The sequence below is a fragment of the Mycteria americana genome, chromosome 8 (assembly GCF_035582795.1).
Source record: "Mycteria americana isolate JAX WOST 10 ecotype Jacksonville Zoo and Gardens chromosome 8, USCA_MyAme_1.0, whole genome shotgun sequence".
NCBI lineage: Eukaryota > Metazoa > Chordata > Aves > Ciconiiformes > Ciconiidae > Mycteria > Mycteria americana.
The window spans coordinates 44,784,222-44,801,260 of record NC_134372.1 but is presented as its reverse complement, the minus strand read 5'-3'; the positions used below and the strand labels follow the sequence as shown (position 1 = coordinate 44,801,260).

Below are 17,039 nucleotides of genomic sequence, written 5' to 3'. Positions count from 1 at the left end.
TTCTTTCTTCCAAAAACAGAGCAAACGGTGTTTTTAGTCTAACTTAAATCCTAAGTCATAAGCCAAGTTTTTAACTTACTATGAAACAATACTGTAGCTGAGGATATCTACTTCATCAGAAAAGGTGGAAAGAATATCATAATATTTGATCAATTTAACTGACTACTTCTATACTGGTTTGGCTACCTACTCCAGTTTAAGAATAATGTCACAGAGAGCTTCCTAACAGTAAAACACATTCCCAAAAGAACTAATGGAAGCCCTTGATACTAGACCTAACTTTTAAAATATTAAGAGTCTTCTTACACTCACCCATAGGTGCCCCTCAGCCTTCTTACACCCATCACTGCACAACTATTTGAATCAACAATATTTCTACCCATTCATGCAGCAGAACTCCATAGTGACCCTCACCACCCCATTATCTGGATACCTCTGAACCAGCAGGGTATGAGCTACAAGACACCCTTATGTGCAACAGAAGCATTACTGCTCTTCTACCGAAGATTATTGAAGCCTAAGGTAGAAAGATCCAGCATCACTTACACAATTCAGCAAGTGAGCTAATAATCACCGAAAGGTATCATAAGCTCTAGTTTAGACACAGACATCAATACATGACTCTTTCCCTTTGATTGTAAGCACTATAGGAGCTAAACTTTGATGGTGTCCTGTACCACATGTAGAATTGGGACCATTTGTTACTGTTTGTGTAAGAGTAATTTTGATACTGGTTTTTATTGAAAAGCCTAACTGATTTAGACTAAAAAGTCAGAAAGACTCACTGCAAGTAACCAAGTGAATACAGACACGGAAAAAAAACCGCTACGTAATCCATCCAAAAACCTGTATATTTAGTTTTACTTCATTACAGTACTTCAGAGTTTCAGAAACAAATCCTTCTTATCTGAAGATCAGTCTACAACTCTTCACTCTCTTTGTGACAACACAACGAAAGAGCGGAAAAACTGTACTAAAGGCTAACTATAAATGTACAGGCTAGCAAAGAACATCTCAGATAAGCACTGATGAATCCATACTCTTGTTATACCTCACCCATATGACACAGGAGGTGCTTTCAAGGCACACAAGGTCAACCAAGAAGTGCAATCCAAAGTTTGACTCCAGTCAATTTCAAGTTTTCCCATGTGCTCTGGGCACTGCAAAAGGGTTGTTGCATCCCCTGCCCCTAGCTCTGCCTTTGGATGCATTTAGGACATCACCTCACCAGAGCAGGCACTCCCTCAGCACAGCACCACCAGTATGGATATCCACCAGCAACACCAGTTCAGTACCACAGCGCTAATAATTAATAACAATCAACACACAGCTCTTTGTGCAGAGCTTTGCCACGCAGCTGCTGCCCTCAGAGTCCTGCGGTCTGGTGAAAATCAGGGGACGGGAACCGCAGCAAGACGGTTGCCCACCTGCCACGGCCTGGCGGGGACTGAAGCCCCGGCCCCTGGCTGAGGCCCTCACTCCTGGGCAGAGCCATGCACAGCGCGGGGCTGCTGTCAGGCACACGCCGACACTGTGAAGGTTTCCTTCCTTCTTCTTCGGCAGGCTGGCCTGAGGCGGAGAATGGCCAGCCACAAGGTGCGGGGTGGCAGGGTCCCCTCAGGGAGCCCCCAGACCCCCTTGTCCCCTTCAGGCCAGGCGCCCTCCACCCCCTAGCGCGGCCCTCGCTCCCGCCCCGCAGCCTCTCGCCTGCTGCCCAGCCCTCTCACCGAGCCCGCTCATGCCGACAGCCCTCGCCTCCCCTCACAAGACCCTCCCTCACGCCCACCGCCCCCGCCAGGTTAAAACCGCGCAGGACACGGCTGCCCCGCCCCAGCCCGGCGGCACCTGCTGCCTGCTGGGGCCCGAGCAGAGCCGGCGGGCCGGGGCCGGGGCCGCGGCCGCCCCTCACCGCCGCGGGGAGCGTCCCGTCGCCGGGCCACCCCGCGCCCCCGGGGATGCCCTCACCTGCGCAGCAGCGGGGAGCTGCCTCCCGCGGCGACGCCGTGCCGGCGGCAGCGGCTGCTGGTGCCGGTGCCTCAGCTCCCCGCGTCCCGCCGCGCCTCCGGGCTCCCACTTCTGCTTCTGCCGTAACCGGGAAGGGGCGGGGTCACGTGGCCCCCCGCGGCCACCTACTGGCGCGCGGGGCCGGACGGGCCGGGGCGGCGGTTGGTGGCGCGGGCTCCCCTCAGCCCGCGGCCGGTCGCCCGCCCCGGGGGCTCTGCCCTGCCCTGCTTCCCTGAGCGGGGAACCCGGGCCGGGACTCTTCGGCAGTCCTCGCCCCCGCCCCTCCACCTCCCCCGGGGCTGGATCGCGGCGAGCTCCCTGCCGCCACTGTCCCCTCAGGGACCCGGGCGCGGCCACATTCCCCCGTCCCTCCCAGCCATCCCCTGAGGCGGGAAGAAGCGCGGTGTCCCCCCTCTTGCCAGGGAGGGCGGTTCGGCTGCTGTCCAGCCATTTGAGGTTATGTTCTGCTCATCTGAAGAGGAAATTTCACTAGTTCGGCTGAGAATTGCTAAATGATTGAACAGTACCTTGAGAGAGTGAGTTTAGAAAAAGGCTTTAAAACTTTACTGTCACTGGAGCTACATTTTCAAGTTAAAATTGATTCTTTTTGGCCACTACAAAGTGCATTATATCACAACCACCTCAGCTTACAATTGGCAATACTAAAAATATTTCCATTTTGGGATTCAGAAGAGTAGTGATAGGACATGACATGCTGTTTTCAGGTCAAGCCCAGATACTGCCATGAAATTCAAGGTATTGCTCTGGTCCCAGACCTGTTCGATAAAGCTGGGGAAAATTCCTACATCCATAGGCAGAATATCAAAATCAGCACTGGGAACAAGTCATGCCAGTTCAGAAGACTACAAAACAAATGCCTAGAAGCCAAAGCTGGGGATGGTACAGTGTCTGCAAGGAACACATTGCCCCATGCAGAGGAAGCTCCTGGCCATTTCTGCAAGGGCCGCTCCACATTACAACAGCAGAACCTGTGTTCCAAATGCTGGTTCCCAAACGCTGAGGTTAAGCTGGTGGAGATAGCTCTTCATCTCCCCTACTTCCAACACTGGTAGCTGGCACAAAGGAGTGAAAAGGACATGTCTTTTAACAGACTATAATCTAAACTATTGAGAGGAAAAAAGATTTCCATAATTTCAGTCAGCTTTATAAATGGTTGAACAGTAGTCAAACATTATTTTTGATTAATACTTTCACCCTATACAAGCAGAAACTACTGAAACAAAATGATACCTGGAATGGGATAGCGACAAGTACTGCAACAAACACCAACAGCAATACTACCTAGATGCTTAGGTCAGAAAGAGAAGAAAATGTCTATTGTATCCAGAAAAAGTTGTAGGAGCAATTTGGGAAACTCTTCCCGAAAGGAAGCTAGCAAGCCTTTATTATAGGTAAAAGCATCAGAGGGTTTCAAATGAGTATGACTTATCAGGAACAGAACTGAAGAGTGCATTCAAAATACGCCACCACAAAAGGAAAAAAGCCTAACACGCAATACCTGTTAAAGGCGTGGATCATTTTAAATGCAAAATAAAAAGATGACCATTATAATCTCATCATTGTTCACTATTTCATGAGCCATCTTGCTAAAGACTCTTCACATTTTTCCAGATGCCAAGCCTGGGAAAAGTTTTCCTCTTTATAATGTGTGATGCAGTCACAAATTCACAGAACAACATCCTGCAGGAGACATGATGCTAAAAGAATGAGAATAGCAGAACATGTATCAATCACACCAAAGTGTCTCTCCCACGCTTTATTTTTAGCTCTTCATCATCAAAACCTTCAATGTTTCATGTTGAAGCTGCCTTTGAAATTATATGAACAGTGATAGAATACTAGCACCAAGTGGCCAACATCCCCAGCTGCGAAAGCTGAATACCAAAGCATTCATATGGTCGGAGCTACAAGGCACACACCACAGAAAGCTGAAGGGCGCAGGTGGTCCCGGGCATTTTACAAGCAGGAGGTAACAGGATCCTCTGAATCCCAGCTGTCAGATCCAGGATTCATCTGGGTATGTTGACAGTCAATCTAAGTTCCAGCAAATAGCCGCAGCAGCCCCTCCTAGTTCTGCTTCACTAGGCCAGGTACCAACAGTCTCCTCACCAGTCATATGGCATAGCTTCAGCACAGGAACCACCCTTGAACAACCTGCAAGCCGCACAGGCACGGAGTTGACCATCTTTATGATACTCAGAGACTTTGCTGCAGAAGTTAAGCGCTGTTGCAAAGTAAACCAGACTTTGGTCTAGACATACTTGAGTGTGGTTGTGCCTCAGTGGTGTGCTGGAAGGAAGACTAAAACCTACCAACTCCCAACATTTCTTGCACAACCTTAGACTTACCTGATAAAACTCTCTCTCTTAAAGCTGAAGAGTCATTATATAGTCAAAGAAAATATGTATGTGGAAGAAAATTGTAGCTGCAGTGGGGATCATAACATTGAATTCCGTAAATCGCTGGATGTGACAAAATCTCAGCCATATAGGTGGAGTAAGCAATCCTTAAAAACAAGCCAATAAAATAGTAACTTTTAGAAACACCAGCTGTTACTCAGCACATCCACTACACCAGAAGTAAGAGTACTCAGACACCCTCGCAATCACAACAGAAGATTCAAGTTATTGTCAGAATCAGCAACTCTGCCATCCAACTTTCAAACCTTGAAAGAGGCACTTTCCAGGCAGACAACAGAATTTCCTGTAAAGAATATGGGCCTCACAACCACAGATAATTATCAGGTGGCATGTTCAGTCCTTCTTTTTTGTAGCAAAAAAGCCTGTATACTTATGCTGAGGAAAGGTGTGGGAAAATAAGTTCTCTGAGCTGAAGAATCTTGCCCCAGCAAAGCCTTAGTGTTTAAAGAGAAGGTTGGCCACTAGAATAAAATCTTCCTTTCTTTTTACTTTTTTCTTTTTTTTTTCAGTTTAACTTTCTTCTTATAATTTTAAAAGGCTCTTTGAATTGTTGAAAAATATAATCACAATTCATACTGTAAGATCTGAAAAGAGATTTTTTCAGCTGGGAGTACATTTTTACATTTCAGTCATAAATCCCTCAAAAAGGGAATTTATAGTGTTGACACTGACACTTTCTTAATTACAGCACTGGAAACTTCAGCCCTGTGTTATTGTCGTATTTGGTAATGAAGTGTTGATTACTTTCCCTGAAGAATAAAGCAAGGCATGAAAGAGAACCACAGGACTGGCTAGGCAGCCTCATGGATATAATAAATAATGGTCACAAAACTGGTGCCACTTCCTCACAGGAGCTACAAAGAAAATACATCTTTTGTAACAGGCTACATCTTTTGTGTAGAAGGTAGAAGTTGAATAGCTTTATTCCATCAATTGTAAGAAATGTCAAAGAGTCATTAGGCAGGAGGAACAAATATTGCAGAGACTGTCACTGACAGTCTATCTAACCTAAGTATTTACTACACCATCATAGTATTTGCACTCCTTAGCAGGATGTACATTAGCTCAGCTAGATTTTCTGGTTAGAGCTGCAAAACCTATAAGCAGAAGTTTTTAGAGAAAAGTTCATTTTCAAGCTTTTCTTTTATGAACTTTTCATCTGCAGGACTCTCAAGCAGATTTTACACTCGTTGTCAAGAGAACTTGCATACCACCATCTCAGGATTAGGTGTCAATCCAGTTTCCTATCAAGCAAGTGCCAATTTGTGAGGGAGAAGTCTGCGATTCAGGACTAGCTGAAGGCAGTTCCTGTAAGTGGAGTGGTATTACCTCTGCAGAACTGTTTACTGCTTCTTGGACAGATTTATGAGTGGGCACTTGCACACATGTCCACATGAACTGTTTGTCTGATGAGATTCTCAGGGCCAGTGAATGCAAAAGGCACGTTGCTTTTTTATCACTTTTATTCAAAAACTCATTTATTTTGTCAAAGTTTTTCCCTTGCCAAAGAAAACTAAATTGCTTATATACAGGACATAGTAATCAAGGCTAGTGCTAGACTTGAGGTTGCTTGCAGTGGCCCAGCAGCCATTGCCCAGCTGCCCTATTCCAGAGTTGAGATGGCAGCAACTGCTGCAGTCTGGAGCGAGGAGGGGAAGGACTTCCCTTCCAGTGACTGTTGTCACTGGCAGAGCAGTCCTGTACCATCCCAGCTCCTCATGGCAATAGCTCCAGCTACGCTGGGAAGCTTTGATCAGGTTTTAATGATCACCTTTATTGTCTCAAAGGGCCTTCACAGCATGAAGCTGACCTTTGAGAATATTGTCCAGCTGTAGCAGCACAACTCAACGAACTTTACAGGGGACCCGTCTTCAAACACAGTCATACTGTGTGACAGGTCCAACACCCTCAGCACATCTTCTCAGCATAACAGAGTTCAGGCTCCTTGCAAAGTGTGTATCTTGTAAAAAGTGTTCTAGTGTATACTTGGCTCCATTCTTATCAGAGTTTCATTTTAATCTTGGTAAATTATTGCCACTTAATCATAATATTTATAGTAAATATTGAGTTAAAGTAAACTACTTAGGTCGTTAGCGGAAAAGCTGACATGAAGGAAGGGAGATTGTACTACTTTTAAGTGTCTGGCCTGTTGCCTGCTGCAATGTTTGTCTGAGTCCTAAAACATTCAGCTACTTCTCATTTCAATCACCCTGTCCCTTGCTATTTGCAAGCACTACATTTAAAAAAATTTCTGAGGAATTACTGCCCTCTGTCCCCATACACACAACACAGTACTATTCCTTAGCATTTCTGTAACGATTAACATTTGTAGATGTCACGACAATTTAAAAAACGAATGGAAATCATTTCACATTTTCAAATGAATCAAGGCCCAGAGAGTGAGGAGGTTTGTCAGAGATCTCACAGCAGTAACATGCCTTGGGCAGAACACGTCTTCCAGGTTTTATACTAGTGTCCTGACTCAGGAATGGTATTTCCTCATAGCAAAGCTCGCTATGCCAGAAGAAAACTTTTCATTTGTCAGAATCACATTTTTAAAAGTTTCGGCTGAGCAGAAACTCTGCTGTGTGATTTGGGATGACCAATAAAAACCTAAAAATACATGTGAGGACATTTGAACTAACTGTTAAAGTGTGGTCTTTTATACACATACACACACTAACTAACTAGCTATTTACTCAGTGTTTTGGGCCAGTTTTGCTGGCTGCACAAACACCAGTATATTTAAAGGGCCTGCAATCACACCTTCAGATGAAAAGTAAAATACTACAGCCACTGCATCCACAGTGATAAAACACCAGCAGCTCATTACCAGTTGTGGTGGGTTGACCCTGGCTGGACTCCAGGGCCCACCAAAGCGGCTCTGTCACTCCCGTCCTCAGCTGCACAGGGGAGAGAAAATATAACGAAAGGCTCGTGGGTCGAGATAAGGACAGGGAGATCACTCACCAATTACTGTCACAGGCAAAACACACTCAACTTGGGGAAATCAGTTTAATTTATTACCAATCAAATCACGGTAGGATAATGAGAAATAAAACCGAATCTTAAAAACACCTTCCCCCCACCCCTCCCTTCTTCCCAGGCTCAACTTTACTCCTGAATTCTCTACCTCCTCCCCCGCAGAGGCGCAGGGGGACGGGGAATGGGGGTTGCGGTCAGTTCATCACATGTTGTCTCTGCAGCTCCTTCCTCCTCAGGGGGAAGACTCCTCGCATTCTTCCCCTGCTCCAGCGTGGGGTCCCTCCCACGGGAGACAGTCCTCCACGAACTTCTCCAACATGGGTCCTTCCCATGGGCTGCAGTTCTTCACGAACTGCTCCAGCGTGGGTCCCTTCCATGGGGTGCAGTCCTTCAGGAACAGACTGCTCCAGTGTGGGTCCCTTCCATGGGGTCACAAGTCCTGCCAGCAAACCTGCTCCAGCGTGGCCTCCTCTCTCCACGGGTCCGCAGGTCCTGCCAGGAGCCGGCTCCAGCGTGGGCTCTCCACGGGGTCACAGCCTTCTTCAGGCATCCACCTGCTCCAGCGTGGGTCCTCCACAGGCTGCAGTGGATATCTGCTCCACCGTGGACCTCCATGGGCTGCCGGGGGACAGCCTGCCTCACCATTGTCTTCACCATGGGCTGCAGGGGAATCTCTGCTCTGGCACCTGGAGCACCTCCTCTCCCTCCTTCTTTACTGGTCTCGGTGTCTGCAGAGCTGTTCCTTTCACATATTCTCACTTCTCTCTCCAGCTGCAGTTGCACAGGGTTTTTTTCTCCCCTTCTTAAATATGTTATCACAGAGGCACTACCACCATTGCTGATGGGCTCGGCCTTGGCCAGCGGTGCATCTGTCTTGGAGCCGGCTGCATTGGCTCTATCAGACATTGGGGAAGCTTCTAGCAGCTTCTCACAGAAGCCACCACTGTAGCCCCCCCGCTACCAAAACCTTGCCATGCAAACCCAGTATACCAGTACCATCAACAGTGAGAAATTCAGCAGAACAGGAAAACTGCAGGAAGCTCTGCAGGAACCCTGTGCTTTTTAAGCCAATAAAATGAAAATCTTTCATAGAAACAATGTGATTGCAGGCGGGCAGCACTGGAAAAATAAAAAAAAGGGGGCATTTGACAATAGTTTTGAATGAAGTCAGTTGCAACTCAAACAAGAAAAAGTCCAGATCTTCCTCCTAGTTACCTTTCAGCCTTTCATTTCTGTCCCACTACAGAGTAGCACCACGAGTGAGTTTAGGAGAGAAAAGCGCTCTGTTATCATCTGCTGTAGCCTCCTGCTCTCACTCATTCTCCCTGTAGGCTCTGAGAGGCATAACGAAGGATAACTTCAGGCAGGCTGGGCACAGCGATGAGCAAGGCTGAACTGGAGCATTTAGCCAGTGCTCTGAACTCGTCCCGGGGAGCCATGGTGGGATCTTACGGTGTGCTGCCCTGACAGGAAGAATACACACCGAGCACTGCTGCAACGTGCTCTCTCGCGGGTCGTTTCCCATTTTTCCTCCTGTTCTGCTGAAGTCTTCTTAACGTTGCCTTTGCTACTGCTGGTGGAAGGTCTTCTGGGACCATTAAACAGACATAGCCCAGGTCTTTCTTTACTTTATACATGGCTGATTGCAGGGATTTATTATCGTCTAAGGCCTTCCCTCAGGGTGCACAGGAAGGGAGGAGAAGTTCCTTGCATCTGTGCTCACTCATGCAAAGATCAGCTTTAATCCGTCACATGCTACATCAGAAAAGTTTAGAAAAGCCCTCTAGCTAATCAAAGCACTAGAATTAGCTGGGGATGGAGCGAGTGCACAGGTCCTAATACAGATAAGCATGTAATCATGTAAAAACACATGTCAAAAATCTCACTAAAATCGAAATATGATTGAAAAATTAATGATGTACTTGAGTGATAGTTTCTGAATAGGGATAGAATGAGAGACACTCTTCTGGGATACGCATTGCAGATGCGTGTGCCTTGGAAGAGCGTCCATCTGGTGTATCTCTAGGATCAGCATATTTGTATAGAATGCAAATCGTTATTGCGGATACAGTGCTGTTATCTTTATGCACTGTAGTCATAACTGAATGAGTCATGTAAAAGGGTCAAAACCTTCTGTTCTACTTTTTATGATAAGCATCTTTTTAACATACAGTGTTAGAGACCCTGTGCGTCAACAGCTCGAGGTAGGAGTTGGTATTGGGTGAAGTATGACAGACCTTGGCATAGGGACCCAATCTTATTAATATATTTGTTAACAACTTAAAAGAGGGAATAAATGAAGGGGGAAAAAATGTAGATAATATATCTACTAATGGCTAAAATCCTGAATAAATTAGATATTTGGGGTAGGCTGCTTAAGTTTTCTAGCCTCTCAAACTGCTTTCTAGCTTGCAGAACAAATCAGAGTAGCTGTGTTAGAGTCTACTCTGTTCCGGGGCTGGCGGGTGGAGAAGACGTGATACTGCAACCTGTGCAAATTCGCTGAGGCCCGTGGTCTGTAATAATGGTCTTCGGAGTACTGTGTGGAGCAGATTTAACTTTGCAGCTTCAGAAGAACCTCTGTTGGCAAAGGACCATTTTTCAGAAATTCAAGGAGATACCAACCACCACATGACATGCTCTATTTCTCAAATATATGTTGTCATATGCAGGTAGAGTCATATTATTTTACTTATCATATTAAAAAACATATATAAGAAGCCTTTTGCAGCTCCCAACAGATTTTATTTGTGCTACAAAATTCAGAAACTTCCCAATATGTTTGTAAGTACCAGCTACCAACACCTTCTCAATCTGTAATAATTGACTGAAAATCTGAACTTATACCCTGCATGAGCTGTTTTAAAAACAAACATTAAACCTGAACTTTTCCAACAGAGAGAAAAACATAAAAAAACAACCAACCTTCTTTCAAAGGAAAATTTCTAACATTTCTCTCATTTAACAGGAGACAATGTCTAGAATGAAGAAAGAACTAGCAATTTGGAAATGCTTATTTAGCCTGGTCTCCAATTGGAATGAATTAAAAATAGCTCGGTTATCTTCAGCTGAGCATCCAGGCCTTATCTGTATGTGTTCCTAATGACATTAAAAATCTCTCACACACACACACACACAAATTGTTTCCTCCACCTTTTTTTTAGACTGGACTAGTAATTTTAAGATACCATCCCCTCTTTCAAAGAAAATTATTTTTACATTTGCTTTATGATTAAGAAGTCCTTTTATTCTGGTGCTAAGATAGAGAATATTTTACAGGAGAGAAGACAAAAGCTAGAATGCAGAAGGCTCTGCCAGGTAATTTAAACCCAACTGTCTTCTGTCCAGAACCTTTCTGCCACACATCAGGAATTATTTAACCCCATTTCTGCAAAGGATAGCTGCCCTGCTGAGTCTCAAAGGCAGCAATACAGAGCTTACCTTTAATCCTGTGCGGAATAATGAATGATATACTGCTGAGATTAGCAAGTCAGTGTCAAACGGAGGTTTCTTCCTCTTTGTACTCTGATTCCACCTGGGTAAAAGCACACTGTTAAGACCCCTTAAGCGTACAAAATTTCTAACCAAGTTTTCAGCAGCCTGGGCCTTTTAGTTAATTTAAAATTTTTAAAAAAGCTGTCACCTTTGATGACAATCTCTTCTCCTTCACAAGGACAGATTTTGTTATGGCTGTTGCTAACAGGAAAAAAAAAAAAAAGGAAGTCATAAGAAAGAAAGTGGAACACTAATTCTGAAATGTGTCACTTCCAACCAGCAAGACTCTCTCCTCTTCTACCGTCTTCATGGGTTGAGCTCTTTTCATGCTGTGTCACTTGCATCACGCATTAATAATGCAGTAATGCATTAATAATGCCCCCGAGATCAATGCTACAATTGTTACAGTTTCTGGTTTGTCTTAGGCAAATTTTAAATTCTTTGCTTTCTGGTTTCTAAACCTTTGGGATGCCCTCTCTTCCTATTTTTAAGTTTTCTCTGTAAGCAAGGGAGTTCATAATTTACTTTTTTAACAAACACTAAGAGTCTCACGGACTCTGCCAATTCCAGCAGCTGGGCTTTAAGGAAAACGTCTAATATCTTTAATCCTTAGGAAAAAAACCTGTGGGAATTGAAAGCACTCATTTCTGGTTTGAGATATGCATTTATAATATATATACATATGCAGCCTGTGTTCAGCCACGTGCTGTCAGGACAAAAATGGCTTACACGTGGAACCGAGGATTTAAAAGTTAGACCAGAAGACAACTCCTGGTTTATTACCCCAGAGGGAAATGAATTAAAAGAAGGTTCCCTTTGTCAACAACTGATAATTTGCACCAATTTTATTTTTTATTTTTAAAAAAAAGAAAACGTCAAAGCTGAATAATACCAGTTTTCTATTGATCTATATTCAAATGATAATCATAATTTATAAATAGGTCTATAGATAAATGTATTTAGAAATAAATATAATTTTGACAGATTAAAACAAAATCCAAATATTTATATCAAATCAGCATTAAAATATAGCAAAACAGAGTTAATTTTTCAAGGTATTTTATGAAAACAAAGCAAAACATGACACCATTTGACCAAAAAGAAAACATACAAAACTAAAAAAAACCTGACAAACCACGCAGAAATATAACTGGAGACGTGGTTCCTTATAGGACCTCTAAAGAAAAGTAAGAAATTCCTGCTCCCTGTACATGACAGGCACCAGTTTCCACTGGTCTGGCAGCACAGATGGAGCTAACACGCAGAGCTGCTGACTTGATGACAGAAGTCTTCAGCGGAACGAGGAGACCTTGGCTACTCCTGTGGAAGGAAAGCCTCAGTTACAAAGCAAAGACAAGAGCTAAAGTTGTTTTTTTATGATTTCTGTAGTCTAACAATAGCCAGACTTTAGCACTTGGCATTGCAATAGCAGTATTGTTGCAGAAAGGGTATATTTTGCTAAGAAAATAGCCAAACTAAAAAAGCAGCAAAAGAAAACCCTTGCTAATACAGAAAGAGAAAAACAAAAGGTTTTCCGCCTCCTCCTCCAGTGGACATCAGCGAGGTACTTCGATGTCAGGGAGGAGACCAGTCAACAGAATCAGTAAAGACCAGGGCTGGAGAAGCGGATGTCTCAAACCTTCTCATCATGCATCATGCATATGCTCTGCTCTGTCTTTAGCTTACCTTCTTGTGAAGAGCAGCTTGCTGCCCCCAGAAGATGAGAGATAAGGTCAATGGAAAAGCAAGGTATTGCCAGACTGTGGCTATTTTTTTTTTCAATTTCTTTTTCAAAGAGAGGAAATAACGTGTGCAGAGCAGCAGTGGTTCATATCGGGTCAGTCAGGAAGTGTGGGCCTGGGTATTTAAAAGACAGATATTTTTGTTTCATGTTTCTCTCAGAGAACAAAAGCATACAACAAAACTTTTTTTTTTTCACTAAAAAATGCAATGTTCAAGTTCACCTATAGTTAGCTAAGTTATCAATGGACATCGTGTTTCACACTGAAGAATGCCACTTCAGGTGGAATACTTTGCATCTGTGGCTGCAATTATTATAGAAATGCAGTTATTATAGCTAAAACCAGTGCTCCTTTGGATCGTAGCACAGAAAATAGCAGAAGACAGGACAGGAAAACAATGAGACATTATTAACTCTATTGCCACAGGTGAAGAGCTGAGGCATAATTGGTTTAAAGCTGAAGTTTCACATACATCTTCATGCAGCACTTATAATGAAAAAAAGGTGGCCCCTGCTTCTGCTGTCCTTGTCTGCCTCTTGCTGTCTCTACCCCGACTTGGCCCATGTAGATAAGAAAGAAGAGGGCTAAGGCATCTGGAAACACGAATCCAAAACTGACATTGTGAGTATTGCAAGCAACGGAAAAGAGCGAATAAGCTGGAGGTATGTCTCTCTCAACTACAAAACAGCTTTTAATTTGGCCTTTCATGATCATTACTTATTAGCAGTAAACTAGCTGATAATCTTTACTGCTGTAAATGTTCATGAAACATTAATGCAACAAAACCACTCAGAAGCTCACAACAATAGTCCTAGAACAGCATAGTTGGCTGAAATACCTGGAATTCGATCTGCATGTTACACAGGTAGTTACATCTATCTTCTGATGAGGAAGCTGACTCTGTAATTAAGCAAAGAATTGTGTGGTTTGAAATTTGTTAGTGAAAAATCCACCCAGCCAGAGAATGACTGATTCTTGTGATGAGAAAGAGAAAAGGAAAAATCTATTGTGCCAAGACATCTATGAATACCTTAAAATACATTAAGACATATCACAGTTGATTTGCAAAAAAAAAAAAAGAAAATAGAATAAGCAATTTGTCGATGATACACTAAAAAAAGAGCATTTTGCAAACAGAAAAAGAATCACCAAGTTTTGTGAAAACCTCCATGATGATTAAAATAAAAAATCTACACTAATAATGTCTGTTGAAATATGCAAACAGAGAAGTTGAGAATAGAGCTGCCTTGGAAATGCTATTTCTTGCTGACATACCTTTTACAAATTTTTTTAGACCTCAAACATCATGACTTTATTTATGTGTGTGCTGAGAACAGATTTGCTGCCTTCCCAGGCCTGTTCAAAAATGGTGTTTCATCATTCCATCAAAAATCAGGCTCTGCGGAAAAATTTGGATCAGCTGACGATAAAACAAGCTGCAATTGCTCCTCCGTGTGCGTGGTGCTTCTGCATCACACTGGTTTAACCGTACCTTCTTTTCATTTTTACCGTTCAAAGGAAAGGAGAATATTTTGGGGATAGGGTGGTTCTACCAGCATAATGAAGATGTTTTCTAATTAGTCTTCCCTCGAAGTGGAGAAGACCAGCAGTCTTTCTGGATATGTTTTAGTTGAGAAAAGACAAGGGAAAAATGGCCGTCCTTCTTGTACAGAAGTGCTGGGTTAATGCAGAAGGAGAAGAAAGCCCAGGCAGGGTGACAATCCTAGTTGATTTTACAGGAAATGTTTTTTTTAAGAAATTACAGACACATTTTTAGCAGCTGATTTGCAACAGCTTGTTCAAAAAAATACCCTAAAATCCCAAACACAGGCACTTTTTATTTCTGTAGGGTTTGCTACAGGCCCTTGAGAACAAAGAGCATAATAATAAACCAAAGGACATACATAACTGAGGCTGTGCTGTGGTTTTGTAGCATCAGGTCACATTTCAAACACCACCATCTGATGCGCTGCCGTTGTGTGACCACCGTCAGGCCATTTACATTCACACGAGAACGGTGGTGGCTCATTTGCTTGTTCATATCACTATGGGCGGAAGTCAGAGTAGGGCTAAGCAAAACTCTTGCAAAGCAACCAGGAGAAACCAGTGAGCTCTGTGGAAAGCAGTTGGCCGTTCATTTTCTTTCCTTATTTGACCTCAAATTGTTTGAACAGCAAATATGATGGAGGTCGATACGGTGAAGAGAACAGGGACAGCTTTCTGCAGGAAGCGCTGCGTAGGCATCCTGAGACAACAGCAGCACTCAAAAAGACTGTGAACCTTTTTCAAGGGACTCAAACCATCTCATTGCAACACGATCTTCCCAGTCCCCTTGCCAGAGCCCCTGCGTGGGTGCAGACGGTCTGCACAGCATGGGTTTTGCATGTCGGGGCAGACTTCCTCCTGGGATCGCAGCCGCAGCTGCACTCTTCTCAGCTCTACAACTGCTCCTTGATGACTTCGGGCAAGCCAGTCTGTGCCTCAGTTTCCCCAACTGTAGCACGAAGGATACTTCTCTTTGTTGAGCTCTTCTTGCTTCAGGAATAGGGAACAGGAGGCAGTATCTGTGAATACAGTATTTATCAGCAAGATAACACCGCTAATGCTAGCATTATCATTACTATTATTTTACTACTGGAATGGAATCTACACTAGCAAAAACTACATTGCTGTATTTAGACACTAAGTCTGTCTGAGTGCAGCACTGAAAAAACAATTTGTAATTCTGAGGCCAATATGCCAACTATACTTACCTATATTTCTGTTTTCCCTGCCACCGTATGACAGAATCATGTTGGCAAAAGAAGAAATATATTTGAAAACATCAGTTGTTTATGGCAACTTCAACATCTTCTATACTGGTTTCCTGCAGGCAAAGGATTATGTAATAAAAAGAAAGTCAATATTACAGCACTGAGGTTTGAAATTAGCGTGATAAATTGAATTTTAAAACAATAGTGGCCCTATCATGTACTTACAGATAATAAAACATAACAGAGCAGAAGATTTATAGGTGCTGCCACTGAGAATATAACACAGGAGGAAACTGTCAAAGTAATATTCCTATTCATATATGTCACGTTACATTTATATGTCCCTTCTGTTGCGTTTCCTCAAGCTGGAAAGCTATGGTGTGTAGACTGTAAGCCTCAGTCAGCAAACTTGCTCCAGCTCCAGTTCCACTCCTCCCGCCTGGAGCTCTCAGTTATGATAAATCAGCAAGCCTTCCACGAGCTCCTGGCTGCCATGGCTTCAAGCCAGTGACCCAGAAACACCAGTGAGCATCTTTGCGTTACTCAGATCCCTGAAGTTCTCCTCTCCCAGGAGGTTAAAATATCATCTATGCTATTTGTGAGCACTCTGACACTTGTTTTGTTACACATACCAGGAGTCATGACCTTTCTTCTTGTACCATCTATGCCATCCTCCCTTTTAGTGATAAACTAGTAATGGCTCAATGAGTCCAAACGTACCAGGTGTTTCCATCATCAAGATCTGTTATTTATGCTGTGCATTTCTACGAGCCATGAAGAAGGCACATGACTTCACAGGGGGAGTGGAGAGACATGGCTGCTTTTCTTACCGCTGGGGACTGCAGGGCAGAGGGGAAGGAGCAACATCAGCTCCACTGGCAAGTACTTTATTTCCATAAGCTGCAGTGTGAATGCTTGGGCATATGAACAGGACACCGAAATACAGGTAGGATCTCCCATCCTGAGAATAACACCTCCTCAGCCTCTCATCTGTCCCTCCGCTGTGCCTGATCATCTCGGTTTTTTGCTCTGCTGCTTATTCTGTGATACCACGATGCCACTCACTGCCTACATCCAGTATTAGCAGACTTTCTGCTCAGATTCATTTACGAGAAATGTTGCTACCTCAGCAGAAGTGTACAAGTTTCTGGCTTGGCTCCTAAGTGCCTTTCTTCACATTGCGCACCCACTGGATCTTTTTGACTGGTCTCTTTCAAAAGGGAAACATAATTGAGCAGCTAAATCCAACTGCATCAGCAAAGTCACCTCCAGACACCCCAACAGCCACCAGCACAAGGTCTACTCCATCCCTCTGACAGCTATAAAACCTTACAACAACCAGAAAAGACACCCTCTTTCTGTCTGTGCCACAACCCTTCATCCATCCATAGAAATGAAATTGCACAATGTCACCAAATGCTTTCATCCCACCTTCACCAGTTACAGCTGCTCTTCCCAAGGGTGCTGCTTGGTAAACCAGACCAAGGAACTAATCCAGAGTAACACCAGCCTTGTTTTGTTTGCCCAGCACCAAGAAAAGAGGGCTGCCTTTCTTCTGCCTTGAACTTTATACAATTATGCCATTACAGTAGTTTATAGCCTTCAAAAATCTTGACTTT

At 43.7% G+C, this 17,039-nt stretch overlaps 1 protein-coding gene and 1 long non-coding RNA gene across 2 annotated transcripts in view; both read right to left on the bottom strand.

Moving 5' to 3' along the window:
* PLCG2 (phospholipase C gamma 2) overlaps positions 1 to 2,126 on the bottom strand; it is a 74,339-nt gene extending 72,213 nt beyond the window's left edge. The window contains exon 1 of the mRNA XM_075510890.1: positions 1,966 to 2,126. The gene's annotated coding sequence lies outside the window, so the exon portion shown is untranslated. The remainder of the gene's footprint in view (positions 1 to 1,965) is intronic.
* Positions 2,127 to 8,140: 6,014 nt separating this feature from the next.
* On the bottom strand, positions 8,141 to 12,916 carry LOC142413657 (uncharacterized). Its single transcript, XR_012776874.1, has 3 exons — positions 12,612 to 12,916; positions 10,872 to 10,965; positions 8,141 to 9,018 (listed from the first exon to the last, which is right to left on the bottom strand). It is a non-coding gene; the product is annotated as an uncharacterized LOC142413657 (long non-coding RNA).
* Between the last annotated feature and the right edge of the window lie 4,123 nt (positions 12,917 to 17,039).